Here is an 11,814-nt window from a genome sequence, read left to right as displayed (position 1 = left end):
ACGGTACACCTGAAGTGAAGCATCGGAATCTGAAACTGGTCTCACAGGAAAGGCCCATGAACAACAACAGTAAGAAGAATCAGTCTTCTTGCACTTAAGGCGGCATTGTGCCTTTTGTATTTAATTCCGATGCAATTTCTTTGTTTCATCGTCAATAAGAGGGTCCAAGGGATACAGCAAACCTGAAGTGAAACTTCAAAATCTGAATCTGGTCCCACAGGAAAGGTTCAAAAAATAGACAGTAAGAAAAGTCAGTCTTCTTGTACTTAAATCGGCATTGTGCCAATTGTATTTAATTCCGATGCAATTTCTGTGCTTCATCGTCAATAAGAAGGTCCATCGGATACAGTTAAATTGAAGTGAAGCATCGGAATCGAATACTGGTCTCACAGGAAAGGTTCAAATCACAGACAGGAAGAAGAGTCAGTCTTTTTTTACTTAAGTCGGCTTTGTGCATTTGTATTTTAGTCCGATGCAATTTCCGTGTTTCATCGTCAATACGAAGGTCCAATGGATACAGTTAACCTAAAGTGAAGCATTGATATCTAAAACTGGTCTCACACGAAAGGCTCAAATCATAGAATGTAAAATGAGTCAGTCCTCTTGTACTTAAGTCGGCATTGTGCCCTTTGTATTTAATTCCGATACAATTTATGTATTTCCTTGTCAATAAGAAAGTCCAAGGGATACAGTAAACCTGAAGTGAACCATCGCAATCTAAAACTGGTCTCACAGGAAAGGACAAAACAGACAGAAAGAAGAGTCAGTCTTCTTGTACGTAACTCGTCATTTGGCCTTTTGTATTTAATTCCGATGCAATTTCTGTGTTTCATCATCAAGAAGAAGGTCCAAGGGATACAGTAAACCTGAAGTGAAGCATCGCAATCTAAAACTGGTCTCACAGGAAAGGTTCAAAACATAGACAGAAAGGAGAGTCAGTCTTCTTGTACTTAAGTCGGCAATGTGCCTTGTGTAATTAATGCCGATGCAATATCTTTGTTTCATCGTCAATAAGAAGGTCCAAGGGATTCAGTAAACCTGAAATGAAGCATCGGAACCTGTAACTGGTCTCACAGGAAATGATCAAATCATAGAGAGAAAGAAGGGTCAGTCTTCATGTACTTAAGTCGGCATTGTGCCTTTTGTATTTTATTCCGATGCAGTCTCTGTGTTTCATCGTCAATAAGAAGGTCCAAGGGATGCAGTAAACCTGAAGTGAAGAATCGATATCTAAATCTGGTCTCACTGGAAAGGCTCAAATCATAGATTGTAAGAAGAGTCAGTCCGCTTGTACTTAAGTCGGCTTTGTGTCTTTTGTATTTAATTCCGATGCAATATCTGTGTTTCATCGTTATTAAGAAGGTCCAAGGGATACAGTAAACCTGAAGTGAAGCATCGGAATCTAAAACTGGTCTCACAGGAAAGGCTCAAAACATCGACATTAAGAAGACTCAGTCTTCTTTTACTTATGTCGGCATTGTCCTTTTTGTATTTAATTCCCATGCAATTTCTTTGTTTCATCGTCAATAAAAAGGTCCTAGGGATACAGCAAACCTTAAGTGAAGCCTCGGAATCAGAGACTGGTCTCACAGGAATGGTTCAAACCATAGACAGGAAGAAGAGGCAGTCTTCTTGTACTTAAATCGGCATTGTGTGTTTTGTATTTAATTCCGATGCAATTTTTGTATTTTATCGTCAATATGTAGGTCCAAGGGATTCAGTAAACCTAAAGTGAAGCATCGGAATCTAAAACTGGACTCACAGGAAAGGTTCAAAGCATAGACAGTAAGAAGAGTCAGGCTCCTCGAAATTATGTCGGCAATGTGCCTTTTGTATTTAATTCCGGTGCAATTTCTGTGTTTCATCGTCAATAGGAAGGTCCAAGGGATACAGTAAACCTTAAGTGAAGCATTAGAATCTAAAATAGGTCACACAGGAAAGGTTCAAAACATGGACAGAAAGAAGAGTCAGTCGTCTTATACTTAAATCGGCAATGTGCCTTTTGAATTTAGCTCCGATGCAATTTCTGTGTTTCATCGTCAATAAGAAGGTCCAAGGGATACAGTAAACCTGAAGTGAGGCATCCGAACCTAAAACTGGTCTCACAGGAAAGGTTCAAAACGTAGACTGTATGAAGAGTCAGTCTTCTTGTACTTAAGTCGGCATTGTGCCTCTTGTATTTAATTCCGATACAATTTCTGTGTTTCATCGTCAATAAGAAGGTCCAAGGGATCCAGTAAACCTGAAGTGAGGCATCGGAACCTAAAACTGGTCTCACAGGAAAGGTTCAAAACGTAGACTGTAAGAAGAGTCAATCTTCTTGCACTTAAGTCGGCATTGTGCCTTTTGTATTTAATTCCGATGCAATTTCTTTGTTTCATCGTCAATAAGAGGGTCCAAGGGATACAGCAAACCTGAAGTGAAACCTCAAAATCTGAATCTGGTCTCACAGGAAAGGTTCAAAAAATTGACAGTAAGAAAAGTCATTCTTCTTGTACTTAAGTCGGCATTGTGCCAATTGTATTTAATTCCGATGCAATTTCTGTGCTTCATCGTCAATAAGAAGGTCCATCGGATACAGTTAAATTGAAGTGAAGCATCGGAATCGAATACTGGTCTCACAGGAAAGGTTCAAATCACAGACAGGAAAAAGGGTCAGTCTTTTTTTACTTATGTCGGCTTTGTGCATTTGTATTTTAGTCCGATGCAATTTCCGTGTTTCATCGTCAATACGAAGGTCCAAGGGATACAGTAGACCTGAAGTGAAGCATCGAAATCTAAAACTGGTCTCACAGGAAAGGTTCAAAACATAGACAATATGAAGTATCGGGCTTCTTGTACTTTAGTCGGCATTGTGACTTTTGTATTTAATTCCGATGCAAGTTCTGTGTTTCATTGTCAATAAGAAGGTCCAAGGGATACAGAAAACCTGCAGTGTAGCATCGGAATCTAAAACTGGCCTCACAGGAAAGGATAAAAACATACACAGTAAGAAGAGACATTCCTCATCTACTTATATTTGCATTGTGCCTCTTGTATTCAATTCCGATTCAATTTCTGCGTTTCATCGTCAATACGAAGGTCGAAGGGATACAGTTAACCTGAAGTGAAGCATCGGAATCTAAAACTGGTCTCACAGGAAAGGTTCAAAACATAGGCAGTAAGAAGAGTCAGTCTTCCTGCACTCAAGTCGGCATTAAACATTTTGTATTTAATTCCGATGCAATTTCTGTGTTTCATCGTCAACAAGAAGGTCCAACGAATACAATTAACCTAAAGTGAAGCATCGATATCTAAAACTGGTCTCACAGGAAAGGCTCAAATCATAGAATGTAAAAAGAGTCAGCCCTCTTGTACTAAAGTCTTCAATGTGCCCCTTGTATTTAATTCCAATGCAATTTATGTGTTTCATCGTCAATAAGAAGGTCCAAGGGATACAGTAAACCTGAAGTGAAGCATCGGAATCTAAAACTGGTCTCACAGGAAAGGTCCAAAAAATAGAGAGAAAGAAGAGTCAGTCTTCTTGAGCTTAAGTCGGCCATGTGCCTTGTGTATTTAATTCCGATGCAATATCTTTGTTTCATCGTCAATAAGAAGGTCCAAGGGATACAGTAAAAGTCAAGTGAAGCATCGGAGCCGCAAACTGGTCTTACAGGAAAAGATCAAAACATAGACCGTAAGAAGAGTCAGTCTTATTGTACTTAAGTCGGCATTGTGCGTTTTTTATTTAATATCGATGCAATATCTGTGTTTCATCGCCAATAAGAATGTCCAAGGGATACGGTACACCTGAAGTGAAGCATCGGAATCTAAAACTGGTCTCACAGGAAAGGCCCAAAACATCGACAGTAAGAAGAGTCAATCTTCTTGCACTTAATTCGGCATTGTGCCTTTTGTATTTAATTCCGTTGCAATTTCTTTCTTTCATCGTCAATAAGATGGTCCAAGGGATACAGCAAACCTGAAGTGAAGCCTCAAAATCTGAATCTCGTCTCACAGGAAAGGTTCAAAAAATAAACAGTAAGAAGAGTCAGTCTTCTTGTACTTAAATTTGCATTGTGCCACTTGAATTTAATTCCGATGTAATTTCTGCGTTCATCGTCAATACGAAGGACCAAGGGGTACAGTAAACCAGAAGTGAAACATCGGAATCTAAAACTGGTCTCACAGGAAAGGTTCAAAATATAGACAGTAAGAAGAGTCAGTCTTCTAGTACTTAAGTCGGCATTGAACCTTTTGTATTTAATTCCTATGCAATTTCTGTGTTTCATCGTCAACAAGTAGGTCCAACGGATACAGTTAACCTAAAGTGAAGCATCGGTACCTAAAACTGGTCTCACAGGAAGGCTCAAATCATTGAATGTAAAATGAGTCAGTCCACTTGTACTTAAGTCTGCATTGTGCCCTTTGTATTTAATTCCGACACAATTTATGTGTTTCATTGTCAATAAGAAGTTCCAAGGGATACAGTAAACCTGAAGTGAAACATCGGAATCTAAAACTGGTCTCACAGGAAAGGTTAAAAACATAGACAGTAAGAAGAGCCAGTCTTCTTGCACTTAAGTCGGCATTGTGCCTTTTGTATTTAATACCGATGCAATTTCTGCGTTTCATCGTCCATAAGGTGGTCCAAGGGATACAGTAAACCTCAAGTGAAGCATCGGAATCTAAAACTGGTCTCCCAGGAAAATTTCGAAACATAATCAGTAAGAAGAGTCAGTCTTCTTGTACTTAAGTCAGCATTGTGCCTTTTGTATTTAATTCCGAAGCAATTTCTGTGTTTCATCGTCAATAAGAATGTCCAAGGGATACAGTAAACCTGTAGTGAAGCATCGGAATCTGAAACTGGTCTCACAAGAAAGGTTCTAATCAAAGACAGTAAGAAGAGTTAGTTTTCTAGTACTTAAGTCAGCATTGTGCCTTTTGTGTTTAATTCCGATGCAATTTCTGTGTTGCATCGTCAAAAAGGTGGCGCAAGCGATACAGAAAACCTGAAGTGAAGCATCGGAATCTAAAACTGGTCATTCAGGAAATGATCATTACATAGACAGTAAGAAGAGTCAGTCTTCTTTTACTTAAGTCGGCATTGTACCTCTTGTATTTAATTCCGATACAATTTCTGCGTTTCGTCGTCAATAAGAAGGTCCAAGGGATACAGAAAAACCTGAAGTGAAACATCGGAATCTAAAACTGGTCTCACAGGAAAGGTTCAAAAAATAGAGAGAAAGAAGAGTCAGTCTTCTTGTACTTAAATCGGCATTGTGCGTTTTCCATTTAATATCGATGCAATTTCTGTGTTTCATCGCCGTTAAGAATGTCCAAGGGATACGGTACACCTGAAGTGAAGGATCGGAATCTAAAACTGGTCTCACAGGAAAGGCCCAAAAACATCAACAGTAAGAAGAGTCAATCTTCTTGCACTTAAGTCGGCATTGTGCCTTTTGTATTTAATTCCGATGCAATTTCTTTATTTCATCGTCAATAAGAGGGGCCAAGGGATACAGCAAACCTGAAGTGAAACCACAAAATCTGAATCTGGTCTCACAGGAAAGGTTCAAAAAATAGACTGTAAGAAGTGTCAGCCTTTTTTTACTTAAGTCAGCTTTGTGCATTTGTATTTTAGTCCGATGCAATTTCCGTGTTTCATCGTCAATACGAAGGTCCAAGGGATACAGTAAACCTGTAGTGAAGCATCGGAATCTAAAACTGGTCTCACAGGAAAGGTTCAAAACATAGACAGTAAGAAGAGTCAGTCTTCTTGCACATAAGTCGGCATTGAACATTTTGTATTTAATTCCGATGCAATTTCTGTATTTCATCGTCAACAAGAAGGTCCAACGAATACAATTAACCTAAAGTGAAACATCGATATCTAAAACTGGTCTCACGGGAAAGTCTCAAATCATAGAATGCAGAAAGAGTCAGTCCTCTTGTAAGTAAGTCTTCATTGTGCCCTTTGTATTTAATTCCGATGCAATTTATGTGTTTCATTGTCAACAAGAAGGTCCAAGGGATACAGTAAACCTGAAGTGAAGCATCAGAATCTAAAACTGGTCTGCCAGGAAAGGTTCAAAAGATAATCAGTAAGAAGAGTCAGTCTTCTTGTACTTAAGTCAGCATTGTGCCTTTTGTTTTTAATTCCCATGCAATATCTGTGTTTCATCGTCAATAAGAATTTCCAAGGGATACAGTAAACATGTAGTGAAGCATCGGAAACTAAAACTGGTCTCGCTGGAAAGGTTCTAAACATAGACAGTAAGAAGAGTCAGGCTTCTTGTACTTAAGTCAGCTTTGTGCCTTTTGCATTTAATTCCGATGTAATTTCTGTGTATCATCATCAATAAGAAGGTCCAAGGGATACAGCAAACCTGAAGTGAAGCATCGGATCCTAAAACTGGCCTCATTGGAAAGGTTCAAAACGGAAACAGTAAGAAGAGTCAGTCTTCTAGTACTTAAGTCGTCATTGTGCCTTTTGTGTTTAATTCCGATGCAATTTCTGTGTTTCATCGTCAATACGAAGGTCCAAGCGATACAGTAAACCTATAGTGAAGCACCGGAATCTAAAACTGGTCACACAGGATATGAACAAAACATAGACAGTAAGAAGAGTCAGTCTTCTTGTACTTAAGTCGGCATTGTGCCTTTTGTATTTAATTCCGATACAATTTCTGCGTTTCTCGTCAATAAGAGGGTCCAAGGGATACAGTAAACATGAAGTGAAGCATCGGAGCCTAAAACTGGGCTCACAGGAATTGATCAAAACATAGACCGTAAGAAGAGTTAGTTTTCATGTACTTAAGTCGGCATTGTGCGTTTTCCATTTAATATCGATGCAATTTCTGTGTTTCATCGCCAGTAAAAATGTCCAAGGGATACGGTACACCTGAAGTGACGCATCGGAATCTAAACCTGGTCCAACAGGAAAGGCCCAAAACATCGACAGTAAGAAGAGTCAATCTTCTTGCACTGAAGTCGGCATTGTGCCTTTTGTATTTAATTCCGTTGCAATTTCTTTGTTTCATCGTCAGTAAGATGGTCCAAGGGATACAGCAAACCTGACGTGAAGCCTCAAAATCTGAATCTCGTCTCACAGGAAAGGTTCAAAAAATAGACAGTAAGAAGAGTCAGTCTTCTTGTACTTAAATCAGCATTGTGCCTATTGTATTTAATTCTGATGCAATTTCTGTGCTTCATCGTCAATAACAAGGTCCAACGGATACAGTAAACCTGAACTGAAGCATCGATATCTAAAACTGGTGTCACAGGAAAGGCTCAACTCTTAGAAAGTAAGCAGACTCAGTCCACTTGTACTTATGTCGGCATTGTGCCTTTTGTATTTAATTCCGAGGCATTTTCTGTGTTTCATCGTCAATATGAAGGTCCAAGGGATACAGAAAACCTGAAGTAAAGCATCAGAATCAAAAACAGGTCTCACAGGAAAGGTTCAAAAAATAGACAGTAAGAAGAGTCAGTCTTCTTGTACTTAAGTCGGCATTTAACCTTTCGTATTTAATTCCTATGCAATTTCTTTGTTTCATCGTCAACAAGGAGGTCCAACGGATACGGTTAACCTAAAGTGAAGCATCGAAATCTAAAGCTGGTCTCACAGAAAGGCTCAAATCATATAATGTAAAAAGATTCAGTCCTCTTGTACTTAAGTCTGCATTGTGCCCTTTGTATTTAATTCCGATACAATTTATGTGTTTCATTCTCAATAAGAAGTTCCAAGGGATACAGTAAACCTGAAGTGAAGCATCGGAATCTAAAACTGGTCTCACAGGAAAGGTTCAAAACATAGACAGAAAGAAGAGTCAGTCTTCTTCTACTTATGTCGTCATTGTGCCTTTTGTATTTAATCCCGATGCAATTTCTGTGTTTCATCGTCAATAAGAAGGTCCAAGGGATACAGTAAACCTGTAGTAAATTATCGGAATCTAAAACTGGTCTCACCGGAAACGTTCAAATCATAGACAGTAAGAAGAATAAGGCTTCTTGTACTTAGTCGGTATTGTGCATTTTGTATTTAATTCCGATCAATTTCTGTGTTTCATCGACAATAAGAAGGTCCAAGCGATACAGGAAACCTGAAGTGAAGCATCGGAATCTAAAACTGGTCTCACAGGAAATGATCAAAACATAGACTGTAAGAAGAGACAGTCTTCTCGTACTTAAGTCGGCATTGTGCCCTTTCTATTTAATTCCGATACAATTTCTGCGTTTCACCGTCAATAAGAAGGTCCAAGGGATAAAGTAGACCTGAAGTGAAGCATTGGACTCTAAAACTGGTCTCACAGGAATGGTTCAAAGCATAGACATTAAGAAGAGTCAGTCATCTTGTACTTAGGTCGGCCTTGTGCCTTGTGTATTTAATTTCGATGCAATACATTTGTTTCATCGTCAATAAGAAGGTTTGAGGGATACAGTAAACCTGAAGTGAAGCATCGGAACCTAAAACTGGTCCCACAGGAAATGATCAAAACATAGACCGTAAGAAGAGTCAGTCTTCTTGTACTTAAGTCGGCATTGTGCCTTTTGTGTTCAATTCTGATGCAATGTCTGCGATTCGTCGTCAATAAGAAGGTCCAAGGGATACAGTAAACCTGAAGTGAAGCATCGATATCTAAAACTGGTGTCACAGGAAAGGCTCAACTCATAGAATGTAAGAAGACTCAGTCCACTTGTACTTAAGTCGTCATTGTGCCTTTTGTATTTAATTCCGACGCAATTTCTGTGTTTCATCGTCAATAAGAATGTCCAAGGGAGACAGTAAACATGAATGAAGCATCGGATACTAAAACTGGTCTCGCAGGAACCGTTCAAAACATAGAGAGTAAGAAGGGTCAGTCATCATGTACTTAAGTCGGCATTGTGCCTTTTGTAATTAATTCCGATGCAATTTATGTGTTTCATCGTCAATAAGAAGTTCCAAGTGATACAGTAAACCTGAAGTGACGCATCGATATGTAAATCTGATCTCACAGGAAAGGCTCAAATCATAGAATGTAAGAAGAGTCAGTCCGCTTGTACTTAAGTCGGCTTTGTGTCTTTTGTATTTCATTCCGATGCAATTTCTGTGTTTCATCGTCAATAAGAAAGTCAAAGGGATACAATATACAGTAAACCTGAAGTGAAGCATCGGCATCTAAAATAGGTCTCACAGGAAAGGTTCAAAACATGGACAGTAAGAAGAGTCGGTCTTCTTGTACTTAAGTCTGCAATTGGCATTTTGTATTTAATTCCCATGCAATTTCTGTGTTTCATCGTCAATATGAAGGACCAAGGAATACAGAGAACCTGAGTGAAGCATCGGAATCTAAAACTGGTCACACAGGAATGGTTCAAATCATAGACAGAAAGAAGAGGCATTCCTCATTTACTTAATACGGCATTGTGCCTTTTGTATTTAATTCCGATGCAATTTTTGTGTTTCATCGTCAATAAGAAGGTCCAAGGGATACAGTAAACCTGAAGTGAAGCATCGATATCAAAAACTGGTCTCACAGGAAAGGCTCAACTCATAGAATGTAAGAAGAGGCAGTCCTCTCGTACTTAAGTCGTCATTGTGCTTTTTGTATTTAATTCCGATGCAATTTCTGTGTTTCATCGTCAATAAGAAGGTCCTAGGGATACAGTAACCCTAAAGTGAAGCATCGGAATATAAAACTGGTCTCACAGGAAAGGTGCATAACATAGACAGAAAGAAGAATCTGTCTTCTTGTTCGTAATTCGGCATTGTGCCTTTTGTATTTAATTCCGATTCAATTTCTTTGTTTCATCGTCAACAGGAAGGTCCAAGGTATACAGTAAACCTGAACTGAAGCATCTTAATCTAAAACTTGTCCCACTGGAAGCGTTCAAATCTTAGAATGTAAGAAGATTCAGTCCTCTTGTACTTAAGTCAGCATTGTGCCTTTTGTATTTAATTCCGATGCAATACATTTGTTTCATCGTCAATAAGAAGGCTCGAGAGATACAGTAAACCTGAAGTGAAGCGTTGGAATCTAAAACTGGTCACACAGGAAATGATCAAAACATAGACAGTAAGAAGAGTAAGGCTTCTTGTACTTAGTCGGCATTGTGCCTTTTGTATTTAATTCCGACGCAATTTCTGTGTTTTAACGTCAATAAGAAGGTCCAAACGATACAGGAAACCTGAAGTGAAGCATCGGAATCTAATACTGGTCACACAGGAAATGATCAAAACATAGACTGTAAGAAGAGACAGTCTTCTCGTATTTAAGTCGGCATTGTGCCTTTTCTATTTAATTTTGATACAATTTCTGCGTTTCACCGTCAATAAGAAGGTCCAAGGGATACAGTAAACCTGAAGTGAAGCATCGGAATCTAAAACTGGTCTCACAGGAAAGGTTCAAAAAATAGACAGAAAGAAGAGTCAGTCTTCTTGTACTTAAGTCGGCAATGTGCCTTGTGTATTTAATTCCGTTGCAATACATTTGTGTCATCGTCAATAAGAAGGTTCGAGGGATTCAGTAAACCTGAAGTGAAGCATCGGAACCTAAAATCGGTCCAACAGGAAATGATCAAAACATAGACCGTACGAAGAGTCAGTCTTCTTGTACTTAAGTCGCCATTGTGCCTTTTGAGTTCAATTCCGATGCAATTTCTGCGATTCGTCGTCAGTAAGAAGGTCCAAGGGATACAGTAAACCTGGAGTGAAGCATTGATATCTAAAACAATTGTCACAGGAAAGGCTCAACTCATTGAATGTAAGAAGACTCAGTCCACTTGTACTTAAGTCGGCATTGTGCCTTTTGTATTTAATTCCGATGCAATATCTGTGTTTCATCGTCAATAAGAATGTCCAAGGGATACAGTAAACCTGAAGTGAAGCATCGGAATCTGAAAGTGGTCTCACAGGAAAGGCTCAAAACATCGACAGTAAGAAGACTCAGTCTTCTTTCACTTATGTCGGCATTGTCCTTTTTGTATTTAATTCCGATGCAATTTCTTTGTTTCATCGTCAATAAAAAGGTCCAAGGGATACAGCAAACCTGAAGTGAAGCCTCGGAATCAGAGACTGGTCTCACAGGAATGGTTCAAACCATAGACAGGAAGAAGAGTCAGTCGTCTTATACTTAAACCGGCAGTGTGCCTTTTGAATTTAGCTCCGATGCAATTTCTGTGTTTCATCGTCAATAAGAACGTCCAAGGGATACAGTAAACCTGAAGTGAGGCATCGGAACCTAAAACTGGTCTCACAGGAAAGGTTCAAAACGTAGACTGTAAGAAGAGTCAGTCTTCTTGTACTTAAGTCGGCATTGTGACTTTTTTATTTAATTCCGATACAATTTCTGCGTTTCATCGTCAATAAGAAGGTCCAAGGGATACAGTAAACCTGAAGTGAAGCATCGGAATCTAAAACAGGTCTAACAGGAAAGGTTCAAAACATAGAGAGAGAGAAGAGTCAGTCATCTTGTGCGTAAGTCGGCAATGTGTCTTGTGTATTTAATTCCGATGCAATATCTTTGTTTCATCGTCAAGATGAAGGTCCAAGGGATACAGTAAACCTGAAGTTTAGCATCGGAGCCTAAAACTGGTCTCACAGGAAATGATCTAATCATAGACTGTAAGCAGAGTCAGTCTTCTTGTACTTACGTCGGCATTGTGCGTTTTCCATGTAATATCGATGCAATTTCTGTGTTTCATCGCCAATAAGAATGTCCAAGGGATACGGTACACCTGAAGTGAAGCATCGGAATCTGAAACTGGTCTGACAGGAAAGGCCCAAGAACAACAACAGTAAGAAGAGTCAATCTTCTTGCTCTTAAGTCGGCATTGTGCCTTTTGTATTTA

Source organism: Schistocerca piceifrons, chromosome 5, assembly GCF_021461385.2.
Source record: "Schistocerca piceifrons isolate TAMUIC-IGC-003096 chromosome 5, iqSchPice1.1, whole genome shotgun sequence".
NCBI classification, from domain to species: domain Eukaryota; kingdom Metazoa; phylum Arthropoda; class Insecta; order Orthoptera; family Acrididae; genus Schistocerca; species Schistocerca piceifrons.
This window is presented reverse-complemented; position numbering follows the sequence as displayed.